General features: G+C 38.3%; 1 protein-coding gene across 6 annotated transcripts in view; it reads left to right on the forward strand.

The window, feature by feature from the left end:
* LOC106080393 (homeobox protein prospero) overlaps positions 1 to 20023 on the forward strand; it is a 237675-nt gene that overhangs the window by 73153 nt on the left and 144499 nt on the right. The window contains exon 1 of one of the 6 annotated variants that reach the window (XM_013241769.2): positions 8667 to 8897. The exons of the other annotated variants lie outside the window; for them this stretch is intronic. The gene's annotated coding sequence lies outside the window, so the exon portion shown is untranslated. Of the gene's footprint in view, positions 1 to 8666; positions 8898 to 20023 lie in introns of those variants that run through there. 6 annotated transcript variants of the gene reach the window in all.

Genomic DNA, 20023 nt, shown 5'->3' on the forward strand with positions numbered 1-20023 from the left:
CTAAAATACTCAACAAGATTCCTTAGAAACCACTACATCCATCTTTCGATCTCATGGCAGCACAGGTTATCGTTAACCGATCGCTATAATATTTCGTTTTTCGCTTATTGAGATCAAAAGGCAAAAAATGGAGGATATGCGTTTCTCTGTTTGCAAAAAAAAAATCCCCTTATAACATGGGACGGTCTAATGTATATACTGCACGTGCTATAAATGAAATGACTTGATTAGTATACGCCCACCATATGATGGTTTGTAAAGGGTGAGATTTTAGCTATTATCTCTTTTGGCAACACTGGTTTAAACAGCTCATGCACGTTTCGTGTTTTGTTTTACTGTCAGACATCTCCAGTTTGGTCTATAATTAAACCATTAATCGTCTTACAAACGAACAACCCTTGCAAATTTGCAATTTTGCCCATGAACATTCCACTAAGGAACAGGGGCAAACTTCTCACATATCAATGAGTGCAGTCCGATTCAAGTTTAAGCTCAATGATAAAGGGCCTCATTTTTATAGCCGAGTTCGAACGGTGTGCCGCAGTGCGACACCTCTTTCGAGAGAAGTTTTACATGGCATAGTACCTCACAAATGTTGCCAGCATTAGTAGGGGAAAGCCACAGTTGAAAATGTTTTCTGATGGTCTCGCCAGGATTCGAACCCAGGCGTTCAGCGTCATAGGCGGACATGCTAACCTCTGCGCTACGGTGGCATCCGTGGTGGCTTGCAAATTATTGAATTTTATTATCAAAATGCGAGCTCTGTTAAGAAAGTTCATCGCGTGCTTCATAGTGTTCAGCGACGAAGCTTATTTGGGGCCAATTGGTACGTAAATAAGCAGAACGGTCGATTTTGGAGTGAAGATCAGCCAGAAGCATTGCAAGAGCTATCAATCCACAAAAAAAGTCATAGTTTGGAGCGGTTTATGGGCTGGTGGCATCATTGGACCGTACTTCTTCAAAGATGATGCGAATTGTAGCGTAACAGTGAATGGTGAGCGCTTTCATGAGATGATATCCAAATTGTTTTGCCCAAAATGCATTGCAAGAGCTATCAGTGCATCCAGAAAGTCATAGTTTGGTGCGGTTTATGGTCTGGTGGCATCATTGGACCGTACTTCTTAAAGATGATGCGAATCGTAATGTAACCATGAATGGTGAGCGCTATCGTGAGATGATATCCAAATTGTTTTGCCCAAAATGCAAGAGTTTGATTCGCATGACATGTGGCGTCAACAAGACAGTGGCACATGTCACACAGCATGTGTAACAATGGACTTATTGAGAGGCAAGTTCGGTGAACATTTTATTTCACGTTCAGGACCGGTCAATTGGCCGCCTGGATCGTGCGACTATTTTTTGTGGGGCTATGTTAAAGTTCATGTCTATAAGGATAAGCCCACTTCAATTGACGCATTGGAAGAAAACAGTGAAGCATTTATTCGTGAGATACCGGCCGAAATGTTGGAAAAAGTATGCCAAAATTGGACTAAGCGGATGGACCGTTTGAGGCGCTGTCACGGTCCACATTTGCATGAGATAATCTTCAAACACTAATTTATATGAACCGTACTATCGAACAAACATTTATGCATTTTTCTGAATTTTATGTGTCTTTTGTTGAAAAACTTTTCTATAGCTCTTAAAAAATCATCCTTTATAACAAACTATATATTGACATGGAGGGACATTTTTACACCGCGAAGTTTCAAAATACCTCCTATTAAATTATAAATTTTTATTTTTGTGTTTTGTCAAACTTTATCCCATGGTTGCTGTTTTCGTGGGTTTCACCATCCATTTTTAATACAATCACCTATATGGCCGTATATTTAGAGGAAAAGCAGGGGGCCGACGTTAATCTGATGTTACAAGTGACCATGTGTGTTGATGTTGCTAATATCTGTACTCCGGACGTTCTAGCAAATGGTGGAGAAATTAAGTTAGCAAATGACTTGTAGAATAAGCGTTTTTTTCTATGTCTATCAGCGGAAATAACTAAAACTACAGCTACGACAACGACAACGACAACGACGACAACAGCAACGTGAACGACAATAACAAATGATAATCAAGTATAATTTATTTCGAATTGAGATCGACCATGTATCCATTAGATACGACGAGAACGGCCAGTGTTGTTCCAGCTTTAGCTTTTGGATTTTTTTGCCTTTTATTGGGTGGTAGGTAGGTAGGTAATATTTTTTTCTATGTTTTTGTTTGTCATAGAATTGCTTTATGTCGTGCGATGGCGGTGTCGAGTGTAGGCAAGAAATTAGACTTAATTTACCGCCTGCCACTCCCCCAACCATATATTACCACCCTCACAATGCTAAGGGGCTGTTCTGTCTCACTCTTATGGCACACAACAAGTGTCCACACACACACACACACACAAAATCACACACCCAGGCACTATGGCATGACAAGCAAGCAAGCAGGCGTATTGGAACACTTGTTGCTTGGTTCTGGTGTTCAACGACTACGACAACATATCTACCGGATGCAGGAAAGTCTGCACTGATGAAAGACTCAATGGAGACCAAGCATTGCTGCTGATGATGACGATGTTTAGATTTGGCTTACCAAACAACAGGTATTACAACGCCCCATGCTTGGCTGATGTATGAATGGTCGATAAGCGTCTATTGAAAATCATTGAAGCATTATCTTTAGTTTGTTTTTTGTTATATTTTGGTTAATAATAAAAGAATTTTGTTATTACAAAAAAATGCCTAATGTCATGTGGAAGTAAATTTTTATGAAGTCACCATAACATGTGATGCAATTTCATAGATTTTGGGGGGCATAAACCACTCCTGTTTATGTTTTTGTCTTGGATTGCAAATAAATAACTTTCAAATTGGCTTCAATTTAACAAAAAAAAAAAAAAACAAATATGATTAGTAGAAGGTCCCAATCGAGCTTTGATTACCATGACGATGAACACTTCGATTTTGTATCCCGATGAGAATGTTCGAAAACCTCTCAGTTCTTCAAAATCTCATAAGATACTCGCACTAGCATAACATAAATGCAAGATTTGGAGGCCACCGTAGCGCAGAGGTTAGCATGTCCGCCCATGACGCTGAGCGCCTGGGTTCGAATCCTGGCGAGACCATCAGAAAAAATTTTCAACGGTGGTTTTCCCTTCCTAATGCTGGCAACATTTGTGAGGTACTATGCCATGTAAAACTTCTCTCCCAAGAGATGTCGCTCGCGGCACGCCGTTCGGACTCGGGTACAAAAAGGAGGCCCCTTATCATTGAGCTTAAAATTGAATAGGACTGCTTTCATTGATATGTGAGAAGTTTGCCCCTGTTCCTTAGTGCAATGTTCATGGGCAAAATTTGCAAATCACCTTTGACATTTTTCCGAAGGATACTATCGCATAAGTGATTTTTTTTGCAAAACTAAAAACAAAAAGCAATCCGACACTGAATGTATCGCTTAAGATAAATTCGCCTATAGAGGGCGCAACTTTTTTATTCGATTAGGCTAACATTCGGTACAATGATTTCTCTCATGACTTCCAACTGATTTTATTAATCTTGGTTTTATTTGGTCTATGCACTGATATAAATCGATATCCTGATTTTTACTCCCATTTTCGTTTGAAATATAGGTAATGAAAAATTAACGATAGTGTCCATACTATCGAAATTTTTAATTAAAACCATCGAAAATATTGAATGCTGCGATTATCGATAGTTTTCCAGCTCTACCTTAAGTACTCAAATACAAACTCAGTTAATAAGGGTACGGAATCCATGTTGATGGGTATTCAAGATTCAGCCCGGCCAAACTTAGCTCGCTTTTACTTGTTTTATTATACCCTCCACCATAGGGTGGGGATATACTTACTTCGCTATTCCGATTGTAACACATCGAAATATTGATCTGATGGTTTTGACTTTCTAAATCGATTTAGGCCTATTCGTGCGTCTGTCGAAAGCATGCTAATTTCTATGGGAATTAAGCTAGACGCTTAAAATTTTGCATGAATACTTCTAAAAAATGTAGGTCCGTTGAGATTCTAAATTGGCTTTAACGGTCCAATTCTTATCCGATTTGTCTGAAATTTGTCATGTGGTCCGTTATGCCTTCAAAAAAACTGTGTCAAGTATAGTCACGGATCTTGACTTCTTGAGCCGCTAGAGCACTCAATTATTATACGATGTGACTGAAATTTAACATGAAATGGTGTGTTTTGACTTCCAATAACTGCCCCGAGTATGGTTCAAATCGGTTAGTAACCTGATTTAGTTACTGTATAAACCGATCTCGGATCTTGACATCTTTAGCGGCTAGAGGGCGCAATTGTTAGGTAATGGAAAATTAACGATAGTGTCCATACTATCGAAATTTTTAATTAAAACCATCGAAAATATTGAATGCTGCGATTATCGATAGTTTTCCAGCTCTACCTTAAGTACTCAAATACAAACTCAGTTAATAAGGGTACGGAATCCATGTTGATGGGTATTCAAGATTCAGCCCGGCCAAACTTAGCTCGCTTTTACTTGTATTATTATACCCTCCACCATAGGGTGGGGATATACTTACTTCGCTATTCCGATTGTAACACATCGAAATATTGATCTGATGGTTTTGACTTTCTAAATCGATTTAGGCCTATTCGTGCGTCTGTCGAAAGCATGCTAATTTCTATGGGAATTAAGCTAGACGCTTAAAATTTTGCATGAATACTTCTAAAAAATGTAGGTCCGTTGAGATTCTAAATTGGCTTTAACGGTCCAATTCTTATCCGATTTGTCTGAAATTTGTCATGTGGTCCGTTATGCCTTCAAAAAAACTGTGTCAAGTATAGTCACGGATCTTGACTTCTTGAGCCGCTAGAGCACTCAATTATTATACGATGTGACTGAAATTTAACATGAAATGGTGTGTTTTGACTTCCAATAACTGCCCCGAGTATGGTTCAAATCGGTTAGTAACCTGATTTAGTTACTGTATAAACCGATCTCGGATCTTGACATCTTTAGCGGCTAGAGGGCGCAATTGTTATCCAATTTGGCTGAAATTTTGAACAAAGTGGTTTGTTCAAGGTCGCAATTCTTATCCGATTTTGCTGAATAGCGTTGAAATTGAAATCCATTACCAACTTGGCTAGAATTTTGCACGAAGTGGTTTGTTCTGAATCTGTTCTAAATACGTTGCATTTCTTATCCGATTTTGCTGAATAGCATAGAAATTCATATCCATTATCTTTTGTTTGCCTATAAAGATATATAGGGCAAAGAACTTGACAAATGCTATCAATGGTGGAGGGTACAAAAGACTCGGACGAACTCTTTATTTTTTGTCATTCCGTTTGCAATACATCGAAATATCTACTTCCGACCCTATAAAGTATATGTATTCTTGATCAGCGTAAAAATCTAAGACGATCTAGCCATGTCCGTCCGTCTGTTCGTCCGTCTGTCCGTCCGTCTGTCCGTCCGTCTGTCCATCCGTCTGTCCGTCTGTCCATCCGTCTGTCCGTCCGTCTGTTCGTCCGTCTGTCCGTCCGTATGTCTGTTGAAATCACGCTACAGTCTTTAAAAATAGAGATATTGAGCCGAAACTTTGCACAGATCCTTTTTTTGTCCATAAGCAGATTAAGTTCGAAGACGTCTATATCGGACTATATCTTGATATCGCCCCCATATAGACCGATTCGCCGATTTAGGGTCTTAGGCCCATAGAAGCCACATTCATTATCCGATTTTGCTTAAATTTAGTCGACAGCATTTTTGAATTTGGCCCAGATCGGTCCCGATTTGGATATAGCTGCCATTACACCCATCTCGCGATTTAAGGTTTTGGGCCAATAAAGGCGTATTTATTGTCCGCTGTCTGCGAAATTTGGGAGAGTTAGTTAAGTTAAGCCGCTCGATGTATTTCTGCAATATGGTACAGATCAGTCCAGATTTGGATATAGCTGCCATATATACCGATCTCTCGATATAAGGTCTTGGGCCCATAAAAGGCACATTTATTTCCCGATTTGAGACAGTGTCACTTCAATATTCGTCTTCAATTTGGTTCCGATCGGTACAGATTCTAATATAGCTGCCATATCGACCGATCTACCGATTTAAGGTCTTGGGCCCATAAAAGGCGCATTTATTTTCCGATTTAGCCAAAATTTAGGACAGTGAGTTGTGTTTGGCCCTTCGACAAATTTCAGATTCATATGGTTCAGATCGATTTATTTTTAGATATAGCTACTAAAAAGACCCATATTTTGTAATACACAATTGATCAATGACTTGTACTTTTTAGTAATTGGTCTAAATAGGAACATATTTCGATATAACTGCTATGGGACATAAGGTATGCAATTTTCACCGGATTTTGATGAAAGGTGGTTTACATATAAACCCGAGGTGGTGGGTATCCAAAATTCGTCCTGGCCGAACTCAAAGCTTTTTGACTTGTTTTTATTTTAATATACTTTATTTTATTTCATTTTATATTGTTCTATTAATATTGACAAAATTTTCTTTATAGCTAAGCCTTTCTCTCATGTTAATCGACATTTAACTCCATTATATAGCTTGATCAAACCTTAGCTTATGATCAATACCATTCAGTTTTCTCCATCCCCAACAGTGTTTCGTTCTGCATTTACTTAATGCTTAAAGAGAAATATGCAGAAATTATTGGCCTTTCATCGTAGCAATACTTCAAAGATATGAGTCATACTCAAAAGGTACACCTGGGTGGGTGACTTACTCTATAGTTTAGACCACTTCCGATGCATGTCTTTACACAAAGCTTTTGTTTATTTTCCAACAGATCATAAGCTGTAAATCTTTCAAGAGTAGTTCCGCTTTTCGTTGTGGCAACCAACATCACTGTAACCCTCCAAAAGCAAAGACTTGTTAGTATCACGCATCCGGTTAGTGCCAGTACCACGTACCAAACAAATGATGTTAAACAATCATCTGTTTTTTGTCTTTTGGTCATAAGCCAACGGCCAAAGTGGCCAGTGTACCAAACTAAAAACCTACCCACCTAGGAAACCCTCTTAATAAGCACTCATGTTATAAGGCTTTAAACACCTGTGCATGAATGTTTCCCTTCTGTTGTGTATTTGTGATTGAATGCAAACTTTCTATGGCAGGGGAGCAAAATATTGAAGTAATAAACAAAAAGAGCTGCATGCTACCACTTTGTATGGCACATACCATCATCATTATTATCGATGGCCGGAGCGATAGTAAATGCAGCGCAATTTAACGCTTTTCCACCATCCATAGCAATCAACGCAACGCCATCGTCCGCCAGCCGCCACCATCGTCAGCAATCAGTCAACCATTGCTGCTCAGTGTATTAGAATGCATCACGCATGCCATGGGCATATAAAGCTGAAGGCGTACTTCGATATTTGGATAAAATTTTTGCTGTGTAGTTTAAATATTTCTGTATAGCTTGTTAAATATTCAATGGAGATTTGCAAAGAAATCGGGACCATTATCACATTGCAAATAACATAAAATTGTATAACTGAAGGTCATAACAGTAGTCCACGTCTATTTTTTTTTTTTTTTTTTGATACTCTGGTAAGAAATACCTTCTGCAGAAACTCAAGAAATCAGTTTATTAAAGTGCTAAATAGATTTTACCCCGGTTCGGACCCATTTCACTGACTTTTTTACCTTGATAATATCCCCGCCTTCTTGTTTCCCCCCCACCAAACCTCAATTACAGTGAATCATCGTTGGTCATGGTAACCAGAAATCACTCAATTGTCATTGATAGTGGGTGTAGTTTTCTTTAGATTCCTACGTAGACCAAGTCATTCAACCATTCATACTGCCGTTGAAGACTAAAGAAAAACTGGGTGGTGCCTTGGTTCCGCTTAGTATTCTCACATCGATTAATTTTAGTATTTCTCCAATACAAAAGCACCACTTTTGTTGCTTTACAAGTGTTTGTTTGTATGTGTGTGTGTGTGGACTTAAGCGAATGCTCAATAAGTTTCTGTTGCGCTTTCTTGTGCCCATTGTCAACGATTCGCCTCTAAAATGAATTCGCCCCATTCGCAAGTCTATTTTGAGTGTAGGGGAATTGTGTGAGCTTATATGACAATGATTCTTCTGGATGTTGTTGTTGTTGTTGCTGCCGCTGATGAGGTTGAGAGACAGGCAAGAGAACGATCACATTCGTTTCAAAGTCAGCAAAGCATGATTGTGCATTGTGAAACAACACGGTTGGCTTCTAACGACTAAACAAACGACAATGTTAAAGTGCTCCAATAATATGTGGTGTCGCTCTATATGTGTGTGTGAGAGCTGGGTTGGTTTTTTCAATGTGATATCAGAGGCACTTATCTTTCATTATCTTCTGGAAATAGAGCAGCAGCGACAGCAGCAACATCGTATCTTTTATTACTATTGTGTGGTGGGATAATGATTTTGATTTACTTCGTGGTTGCTGCATTGGTATGAGTAATGGTACCCAAGGCATTTTTTGTTTAGTTCAATTGTTGACTTTCTATTGGTCACCGTCGCTTGGTCGGTCGGTCTCCACGCTAACTTTTTAAACGCGCAATGTTGCTGTTGCATGTCTCAAGCACTATACACATACACATACATGTACATGGTCATAAACGGAAAACGAAACACAACGCTGATAAGTTTAAGTTTCTCGTACTTACTTGGCTTACGTTAGTGTGGGTTATTTCTCTGCCTTCACCCACTCATACAAACTCTTAGTTGTTGGCACCAATAAAGCTTTGCTTCTTATTGGTTGATAGCTAAGGTATTTGCTCTTAGTCTCAGCTAACTTCCCTCCATGATAGCTGCCTTATAAAGTGAAAAACATCCAACCATACTCCTCTTTCATATAGTTGCACTAGTTTTAATGCTAGAAGATATGCCTGAAAGGTATGTGTGAAAATTCAGTTATATTATTCTCCTTTACTTTAATTTCAAAGACTTATTTTGGTAAAATAAAGTACTGATATAAGTAAAAAACAATTAAAATATTATTCCCTCATTAAATACTTACTTTGCACTCTTAGTCAAAATTAACTCACAATAAATTGCAAAATTTGGGGAGATTTTTCAATTTCAATTTATCGATTTGTCAATCACAATATTTTATTATTTAACATGATAATATTTTTTAATCATTAAACAAAGTAGCTTTACTCCAAATCATGCATAAAAACAAATATATAAAATAACTGATAAAATATTTTTCAATAATAATTATTATTGTATAAACAAATCATATATTATTTTCATGACTGCAAAACAGTTGTCATGAGAATATACTATAGAATTTAAATATGGCATTTAAATGTAACTAAAGTCATTCTAAAATGTTTAAATCTTAAAATATTGGGCTGCCCAAAAAGTAATTGAGGATTTTTCATATAGTCGACGTTGACAAATTTTTTCACAGCTTGTGACTCTGTAATTGCATTCTTTCTTCTGTCAGTTATTAGCTGTTACTTTCAGCTTGCTTTAGAAAAAAAGGGTAAAAAAGTATATTTAATTAGAGTTTATTCTAAGTTTTATTAAAAATGCATTTACTTTATTGTAAAAAATCCGCAATTACTTTTTGGGCAACCCAATATTTTATAAAATTGTTCTATTTTTTTGTAAATTATCCTGTTTCTTATCTTATTTCAAAAACAAGTAAAATGTCATTAAGTTCGGCTGGGCCGAACTTTGGATACCCAGCACCTCGGGTATAGGTTGGGTTGAAAAGAGGGTGCAGATACTAATCCGCCACATGCCACTACGGACATACACCTAAAAACTATAAAGTAACTTCCAAAAAGAAAATTTTAAGTTAGGAATTCCGTGCTACTTACAAACTCTTAATTGTTTTCAATGCCACTCCCCTAAATTGGTTGGTCCTAAGTATCGGTATCTGTTGGACTCGAAAGCCGGGCAATGGCAAAGGAAATGCTCCAACGTCTCATCATCTTAACCACATGTCCCACACATGCTATCACTTGCCGCACCAACTTTACATAAGTGAAATCGTAGTCCTATGTGTCCCGTTATGATACCAATAGCTATACTGATCTCCTTCTTGCTTCCTTACAGTAATAGCCTCGTCTTCTCACGATCTGGATCCCCCCATAGGATTTTCGCCGTCCTACAAACCGTTTCGCTGTTCCACAATGTTGCTACACATTCGGCGCCCACTCCCTTAACTCGGACTTCGTCGACCCGAAAGGCTTCGGGTTAACCATATTTATTGGCGGCAGTCCTCTGGCCTTCACCGCCAAATCGTCTGCCCTTTCATTTCCCCTTACTCCGTTATGGCCCGGCACCCAAACGATGCGGATTTTCCCATCCTCAGAAAGGCGTCAATCTCCTTCTTACACTGCAAGACTGTTTGTGACCTTACCGTCCTGGTTATTATTGCCCTTAAGGGAATTTCACTGTCGGTAAAGATGTTCAAACTCGACGTCCTCGCGTTAACACCACACCACTTCACGCATTCCGTGATCGCCCGGATCTCCGCCTGCAGGACCGTATTATGGTCAGACAGTCTTAAACAGATGTCAGTCCCTGTAAACCCCCATGTCTACTCTGTCCTCTAGCTTTGATCCATCCGTGGGTATATATGTAAACCCTCTTTCGTCAGAATCTGGTGAAAATTGGATAACTTATGCACCCAAATTCGGCACGGACAATGAGTGGTCTAATAAATATAAGCCACTGTTGATTTTTTTCATTTAAAATTTCAACAAAATCGGGTAATAAAAAAAGCTTTTATGGGCTTCAGACCCGTATCGGGAAGATCTGTCTATATAACAGCTATATCTAAATATAGTCCGATCTGAACCATATTTGGGTCGGATGTCGGGAAGACAACTACTCACAGTTTAAAATTTCAGCGAAATTGGGAAATGAATAAAGCTTTTATGGGCCTTTCAGGCCCATTATTGGGAGATCGGCCTATATGGCAACTAAATATATCTAAGTATAATCCGATCTGAACCATATTTGGGTCAGATGTCAGGAGGCCTATATAGCAGCTATATCCAAATATGGTCCGATTTGGCCCGTTCAAGAACTTAACCAGCGTGCATAATAAAGGCGTATCTTTGCCAAATGCCAACTCAATATATCAATTTTTGAAGGCTGTAGAGTGATTACAACAGACGGAGGGATAGACGGACAGACACACGGACATCGTTAAATCGTCTTAGAATGTTGCAAACGGGTAAAACATTCCGCTAAACTTTTTTATAGCTGCCATATAAACCGATCTTGGGTCTTGACTTCTTAAGCCTCTAGAAGGCGCAATTCTCGTCCGATTTAACTGAAATTTTGCACGTGGTGTTTTGTTATCACTTCCAACAACAGCACTAGGTAATGATCAAATCGGTCCATGTTTTGATATAGCTGCCATATAAACCGATCTTGGGTTTTGACTTCTAGAGCCTCTAGAGGGCGCAATTCTCGTCCGATTTGACTGAAATTTTGCACGTGGTGTTTTGGTATCACTTTTAAAATCTGCGCTAAGTATTGTTCAAATCGATCCATGTTTTCATATAGCTGCCATATAAACCGATCTTGGGTCTTGACTTCTTGAGCCTCTAGAGGGCGCAATTCTCATCCGATTTGGTTGAAATTTTGCATTAGGTGTTTTGTTATGAATTGGAATAACTGTGGTTAGTATGGCGCAAATCGGTACATAACCTGATATAGCAGCCATATAAACCGATCTTTCGTCTTGACTTCTGAAGCCTCTAGAGGGCGAAATTCTCATCCGATTTGGTTGAAATTTTGCATGAGGTGTTTTGTTATGACTTTCAATAACTGTGCTTAGTATGGCGCAAATCGGTACATAACCTGATATAACTGCCATATAAACCTATCTGGGATCTTGACTTTTAGAGCCTCTAGAAGGCGCAATTCGCATCCGATTTGGAAGAAATTTTGTACAACGGCTTCTTTCATGAGCTTCAACATACGTGTCTAATATGGTCTGAAGCGATCAATAGCTTGATACAGCTCCCATATAAACAGATCTCCCGATTTTGCTTCTTGAGCCCCTCGAAGGCGCAATTCTTATCCGAATGAACTGAAGTACTACACAATGACTTCTACAATGTTCAGCATTCATTTATGGTCCGAATTGGACTATAACTTGATATAGCTCCAATAGCACAACAGTTCTTATTGAATATTCTTTGTTTGCCTAAAAAGAGATACTGCGCATAGAACTCGACATCCATCCATGGTGGAGGGTATATAAGGTTCGGCCCGGCCGAACTTAACGCGCTCTTACTTGTTTTTGAAGCTCTCGCCAGGGTTCGAACGTATGCGTTCAGATTCATAAACGAACATGCTAATCTCTGCTCCACGGTAGATTTTCATCAATATGATAGCTTTCCTTTCGCTGAAATGTTATTATGATCACAGCAAATGGACGGACGCACATGGATTAATCGACATAAAATGTCATTTATTCATGGTCTAATATAAAAATGGGGTTGGTTTTATTCTGAGAGACAAATGTCAGATGGACCATCCCTCAAAATTTCAGGTGAATCCAATTGTACATAATGAAATTATAACGGTTCCAAAAAGGGGCCAAAGTCAAGTATTTTCCTTCTCCTGTAAAGTAACAAAAAATAAGCCATCGACGTAGATGTTACAAACGAAGTGATTAGATTATTTTTTCGAGGTCACCCGGCGAGACAATCAGAAAAAATTTTCTGCGGTGGTTTTCCCCTCCTAATACTGGCAACATTTGCGAGGAACTATGCCATGTAAAACTTCTCTCGAAAGAGGTGTCGCACTGCGGCATGCCGTTCGGACTCGGCTATAAAAAGGAGGCCCCTTATCATTAAGCTTAAACTTAAATCGGACTGCACTCATTGATATGTGAGATGTTTGCCCCTGTTCCTTAGTGGAAAGTTCATAGACAAAATTGGCATTTGCAGATTATTATTTCCCCCCTTGTATAGTCTTAAAAAAAGATCCGATTTTATTTTCCTTCCACAGCAATAGGAACTTATATCTGTAAATAATCCATAGCGGAAACTCGTAACATTCCCAGAACCTTTTGCCCCACAAACTACTTTGTTATCCTTCCATTGGCTTATGTTCCTCCACAATTACCCAACATATGTCAAAACAAACAATGACATGTGTCCGTTATTTACTTGTTGCGTTGTGTGATGATTCGAACTGAAAATCCAAAGTGCGAGAACAAATCAATAGCAGCCGTCATCAAAGCTACCACCACCACAACAACCACCACACAACCCTCAAATGTTAATAATTACAAAAGTGTGTCGCTTATTTGGCGAGAATGGTTCAAAGATAATTGTTATCATCACCCAGGAGATTAATACAAATCAATTCGATATTGATAGCTTCATATTAGAACTTAATACCAATGAGTTGGAGTTTTTGTAACTTTAAGGGAAAGATTGAGAGTTAAATAATTTGTGAAAATGTTAGGATCCATCCATTCTAGAGCTGGAAATTTCTCTTATAAGCATAGCGAAATTTAAAGCATTTCATGAAAAATTGAGTCCCATAGAGACTTATATGTAGCCAAATATAAACTATGAGCCATTTGCAACTTCCAACTGCCTACATCAGTTAGAAATAGCAGAGCAAAATGTCAAGCCCGCAACTTTATCTGCTCAAATACTTTCGTAATTTCAACACACGGAATGACAGACAGGGCTAATCTTAGAATTTTTCTAGGCCCTCAGAAATAATCAACATATAGGGTGGATATCAATACTTCGAGGTGTTACAAACGACATAACTAAATTGGCTTACCCCCATTCAAGGGTGTTGCTATGACCAAAAAAAAAGACACCTGTTGAATATGAGTTTGTACTCCCACTCTTTCATTAGCTTTCCACCCTAGCTCATAACATTCACTTCCTGGCATTCATTCTGCTATCGCCTCCCCAAATCGTTATATTCCCGGTGTTTAGTCAATTTTCCATTTGGACATTTATTGTTTTTATATCTAAACACAAAACACCCCTTATTTCCGTTAATTGTCATTTGAAAGTCGTTTTCTTTGAATTCAGTTTATGCCAGCCGCGATTCGTTGTGGCTTTTCTGGCTCCTGCCGAATTCAATTTCCTTGCTCGAGTATCATGTCATATTGGTTAAGAGATTTTCTATTTTGTTGTGGGTTAAATGCACCCTATTTGTGAAAAGTTTTGGTTGGCATAAGGCTCGCCCAGGAATTAGGTTGTTAAATTTGTGCTTTTAGCTCATGCAACCAGGCTTTAATGATTTCCTTCCGCTTCTTGATTATATTGGCAGAGGGGGAGGCAAATCGGGTTTGTACATTTTTTGCCGTGAAATACAAAATGCATAAATTACAATACGATTATAGTTTTCCCCTGGAAGGAGTAGCCAAGTTAACAGGTAGCTTTGGTTTACAGCGTGGGAAAATCTTTGAGTTGAAAGTATAGGGCAAAGAGAACAATTAAACTGCAATTTTGCCCATTAAGAGGAACTGTGGGCGTTGTTCAATCTTATCAATGAGTGCTGCCCTATGTAAGTTTCGCAAATGCGGCTAGCATAAGTGAGGAAATAGGTTAGGTTAGGAATAAGTGGCAGTCTGCCATCAGCCTTAGACGTTTTCGTCCATTGTGAAGAAGGTTCCTTCTCTTCGGAAGGGGTACTAAAACTACGCTTTCTAGTGGAAAAGGGTGCTACAACTACCCCTTCTCTTGAGAAAGGGTACTAGAACTACACTATCTCTTAGGAAAGGGTACCAAAACTACCCTATCTCTTGGTATAGGGTACTAAAACTACCCTATCTCTTGAAAAAGGGTACTACAACTACCCTTTCTCTTGAGAAAAGGTAATAAGACTATACTATCTCTTGGAAAAGGGTACTAAAACTACCCTATCTCTTGGGATAGGGTACTAAAACTACCCTTTCTTTTGGGAAAGGTTGCTACAATTACCCTTTCTCTTGAGAAAGGGTACTAAAACCACCCTTTCTCTTGGGATAGGGTACCAAAACTACCCTTTCTCTTGGGAAAGGGTACTTCAACTACCCTTTCTCTTGGGATAGGGTACTAAAACTACCCTTTCTCTTGAGAAAGGGTACTAAAGCTACACCTTCTCTTGGGACAGGGTACCAAAACTACCCTTTCCCTTACGAAAGGGTTCTAAAACTACCCTCTCTCTTGAGAAAGGGTACTAAAACAATCCTTTCTCTTGGGAGAGGGTACTAAAACTACCCTCTTTCTTGGGAAAAGGCAGTAAAACTACCCTCTCTCTTGGGACAGGGTACCAAAACTACCCTTTCTCTTGAGGACGGGTACTAAAACTACCCTTTCGCTTAGGAAAGGGTACGTGATATGTGCGAAGTTTATCCCTGTTCTTTAATAGAAGGTTCATGCAATGAAGGGGCTAACATTTGGACTATGGCATATTTAATACTTCTATCTATCTGTTGTATGCTACCCATGGATCTATATTTTGATACGACCTTACTGGCTTATTTTAGTTTTATCCGATTCCGATAATATTTGGGGTTGCAGTAACCCTTATGACATCTGTACCCGGCACACGGCCTGGCAAGGGATAGCAGTGAGCACCACACAGGCTGCAACATTGAGGTCCAATCTGTGTGGTGTTCATTGCTGTCACGAAAAGCTTAGCTGCGAGCTACTGGGGTGGTCTACTGGATGCGGGTAGTGGAATGCTCCATACTAAATAGCTGCAACGGCAGTCACGGACAATCAGCGTTATCGAGCGGAGAGTCTCAGTGAGAAGTGGGGCGGTACCGGCTCTTGTACAAATACTGAGTGCCTATAATGCTCGATATGACAAGGCGAGTTATTGGCGTCTTTAAATAACCATTGGGCAACCTGTTCCCGAGGCGATCGGTCGTTTTGACCGAAACGAGCTTGCTTATCTACATTAGCTTGACGAGGATCGCCACCTCCACATGAGAATGTGGCTACAACAACAACAGCTGAACCGAGTGTGGTAAACTCAGGTCTAGTTTTGTTGGGGCAATAGATATGACGCCTCAAACCGAATGATATTTTAAGCTTTTTTATAACAATTTTTAAATACAAGCTTTAACACAAAATTCCCTATCTCCTCGTCTTTAAATCCAACTTTCGCAATCACCTAAACCATAATATTAACAACCTTCAATTGCAACCCAACTCCCTGTCAATTCTTCATTTTAAAATTTTGTCGTAATCAAGATTTGTCTACTCGTTGTGGCAAACACCGTGAAACAAATGTCTCAAAAGTTTACAGCAACAGCTAAAAAGATACAACAAGAATTTTAAACACAAAAAAAAGCATAACAACTTCAACTCCTTCAAGCCAAACAAAGCAAGCTTCTCAGCATTTATTTTTATTAAAAAGCCATAAAATTTATTTGATATTCATGACCATATTGTGACCTTAGCACACAGTTCCCAAACCCGATATAATAGCCAATTTCCAAAGGATACAACAGCATCCTGTAATGATGGTCATTACAACTCTTACAACCTTAATTGGGGACGAAGATGATGATGATGGCAATGTTGATTTCAATAAACTTCACCCAGCCAAAAGTAAACACAAGAAACTTCTCTACAAAACAGCCTCAAGAGTTCAAGATTTATGAGTTCTGCCACCCGGCCAGGAAGTGCCGAATTTTCAACAACATTCTAGTGGAATGTCTTGAATAACAAGAAAATCTTTCAAGACAAGTGTCTTCTTGCAACGCCTCAAGTGTGGCTAGGCAAATGCTTGAGGCCAGGCCACAATTATGACAATAATTCCGGTTGGGATAAAATACCGTAAAACTACTTCTCATTCTTTCTCATTATGTGTTATGCCACAAAATAAACGTAAATCTCTACCGCTTTGCCACACTCCCAACTCTGTGTAAGCCAATGTCTTTACTGAACCTTATTGTTGGGAAGTTTTCGTTTTTTTGTTGGATTTTCTCTCTCTTGTTTCCTTCTGCTGAGGATGGACTTCTCTGTTCCAAAAGAAGTCCATCTTGTCGCAAAACTTTGCGGATAATGGACAAAATGAGCAAAAACAAAAATAGATGGCCAAAAGGAAAAAAGTAGACAAAGAAGAAAGTCAATGCTTTGCATTGAGGCCTTTAAGAATGTGCAAACATTGGGTCCATTGAAAATACACTGAGAAAAGCCAGCATTATTTGGATGGAAAAACCAACACAAAAAATTTTCGACCAACCGTTTTCGGGGGTGTAAAACTTGATCTAGTTATGTACGTCCGTTGGTCTGTTCAAACGAGTACAGCTAGCCGCTCGAAATTTTGCACAAATAGGTTAGGTTGAATGGTTTGCCCACCATAGGTGAGTTCATTCGGAGACAAGTTCGGTCCATTGTGATACCCTAGAAAGAAAAATAAAAGAAAGAAGATGTGAGACCTGGGGTCAAATCCAGAGGTTATACACGAGGTTATTGTGGACATAGTGTTCTCTTACGACTTCCGATAGCCGTGCTAAGTCTTGTCCAAATCAATCCATAACCTGAGATGGCTCCCATATAAACTAACCAACCGATCTATTTTTGTGGCCCTTTAAAACTTTAAAGCTTTGTGGCCCGTTTAAGCTTCAATTCTGCCTGAATTGGCAGAAATTTTCTGTGGAAAGTCCACACATGCCCTTCAACTAGGTTAGTTTGTGCACATTTTAAGCAGGATTCATGGTTTTGGGCCGAAGTTTGCATTTTTTACTTTAAATAGAAACCGTACAAAAAACTTAAACGGCTTAGAGACGAAGCCTATTGAAATTGGAAAAAATCTGCTCAGATTTGGATATAGCTCCCATATATATGTTTCGTCCGATTTGCAGTTTTAATGCAATAAAATGGTCATTTGTTAGCCGATTCTCTCGAAATGTGACGGGAAGAATTTCCTTATGACTTTCGACATTATTGGTGAATTTCATAGAAATCGGTTCAGATTTTGATATAGCTCCCATATACATTTTCCTCCGATTTGCAGTAATAATGCAATAAAATGGTCATTTTTTAACCGATGCGCTAGAAATTTGGTAGGAAGGACTTCCGCTTGACTCTCGCTATTACTGGTGAATTTCATAGAAATCGGTTCAGATTGATATATAGCTGCCATTTATGTATATCGCTTGATTTACACTTCTAGAGCCACTGCATTTATAGACCAATCTTTCATAAACTTTGTACAACACTTTCCTCATCAACTACCGCAATATTTGAGAAGTTTGCTCCAAATCGGTCCAGATTTAGATATAGCTCGCATATATATGTTCGTCCGATTTTGGGTAATTTGCAATAATGTTTTCATTTGTCAACCGTAGTTATTACAGTTTGAATATATTTGCTCAAAATTTGATACGGATTGTTTAATAATCCATCTGACCATCAAAATTGTTTCAGAATTGGATATAGCTCCCACATAGTACTTATAGAGCAGATGTAGGGTATTATACAGACAGCACCGCCCGACTTTAGCCCTTCCATACTGGTTTTTCTTCTCCAATTTCTTTCAGTATTTTTGCTTTCATTATTGGCTCTTTTACACATTCCAAGGTAAACTCTTAACAAAGGCTTCCTGTTTCTTTTGTCTTTCAAAATGAAAAAGTCATAAAATCTCCCTCAAATTTGCCAACAACAAAAAAGACTAGCCACAAGTTACAAAGTCAATAGAAAAAAGTTTTCTTTGTTTTGTGTTTCTTAAGGAGTAAGCTCTATGGAGTTTATTCAAACAGCCAACTGTCTCAAGGGTCGAAAATTAACATCTCATTAAGTATAGGACCTTTTGAATGTACCATTTAGAAAAGGACAACATTCAGCCACCATTAGACCTGAGACCAGGAAATTGAAAAGCTAATTTCATTAAGAAGTGTTTTTTGCAAAATTTGATACATTTCAAGAGAATCATTGTTTTGCAATTTTATTTAATAGAAAAAAACGACAATAGCAAACCTTGCAAAAAATTCTTTTATTGTCAATAATCCTATTCCTCTAAATACAACTATCCGCCATTACTCTTCCTTTATAGTTGTCTAAACTATTTTATCTAATTTTATGCTTGATTTAATGTTTTAATGATTGTTTTAGTGTTTTCCACTAGTTTCTTGTTGTTGTTTTTACTCTTCTTCAATTTTTTTCATGATTATCCTTGTGTTGGGTTGTATTACAAGTTTGTGCCAGTGGATGACTTGACTACTTGCCCAGTTGTTTTGTTGAAGGGTAGTGTGTGAGTGTATGCTTGTCACTTGCATGTGTGGGTGTGAGATGAGGGCAATGAATTTTAAAACTTCTTTAGTTTTCCTTCTTCACTAGTCTTCTTATATTTCCAATCTATTGTTTTATAGCTTCATGTTCTTGTTCTTGCTGTTGTTTTCTGTTCTTTTTTTTTGTTTTTGTTTACAAAAGGTTTATTGTGTTAATCAAAAAGTTTTTTTTTCTTTCCACTCAGCCCCTTCTACTTTGCTCTCTCTTCCTCTATGGTTCATTGTATTCCTTATGTTTAAAGGTGGGTGTGTATGTGTGTGTGTGTTTACTACTTGACTTTAAATATTCATATGGAGGTTGGGGGTAGAGTGTGCATGAATGTCTGCTATGTGAGGAAATGTATTAAGAAAAAGTTTTAATTAAGAAAACCTTCAAGTGATTTATCGATTACAGCTGGAATGTCCTGGCTAATGATACGCTTGCAGGGCTCACACACTCACACATCATACACACTCAACAGTAATAGTTGAAGGAAGCAGTTTTTAAAAGTTAAAGCATTAAAAAGAATAAAAATTAAAAAAAAATATTTCATTACATTTGAGCATAAGAAAAAAAATTCGTTAAAAGTATACATCTAGAGAAAAACTCGTTAAATTTCGTCAGAACAAATTATATGCAAAATTATGCCTTTCGAGAAAATTTTAATATTAGAGATTTATAGAAATTTGTTTTCAAAAAATTATTTAAGAAAAAATCTTGTCTGACTTTTATCCAATTACTCTGTCACCCTTTATGCTGAAGACTCTTGATAGGTTGATAGAAACATATCTTAGGGCAAAG

The sequence above is a fragment of the Stomoxys calcitrans genome, chromosome 2, assembly GCF_963082655.1.
Source record: "Stomoxys calcitrans chromosome 2, idStoCalc2.1, whole genome shotgun sequence".
Classification (NCBI taxonomy): domain Eukaryota; kingdom Metazoa; phylum Arthropoda; class Insecta; order Diptera; family Muscidae; genus Stomoxys; species Stomoxys calcitrans.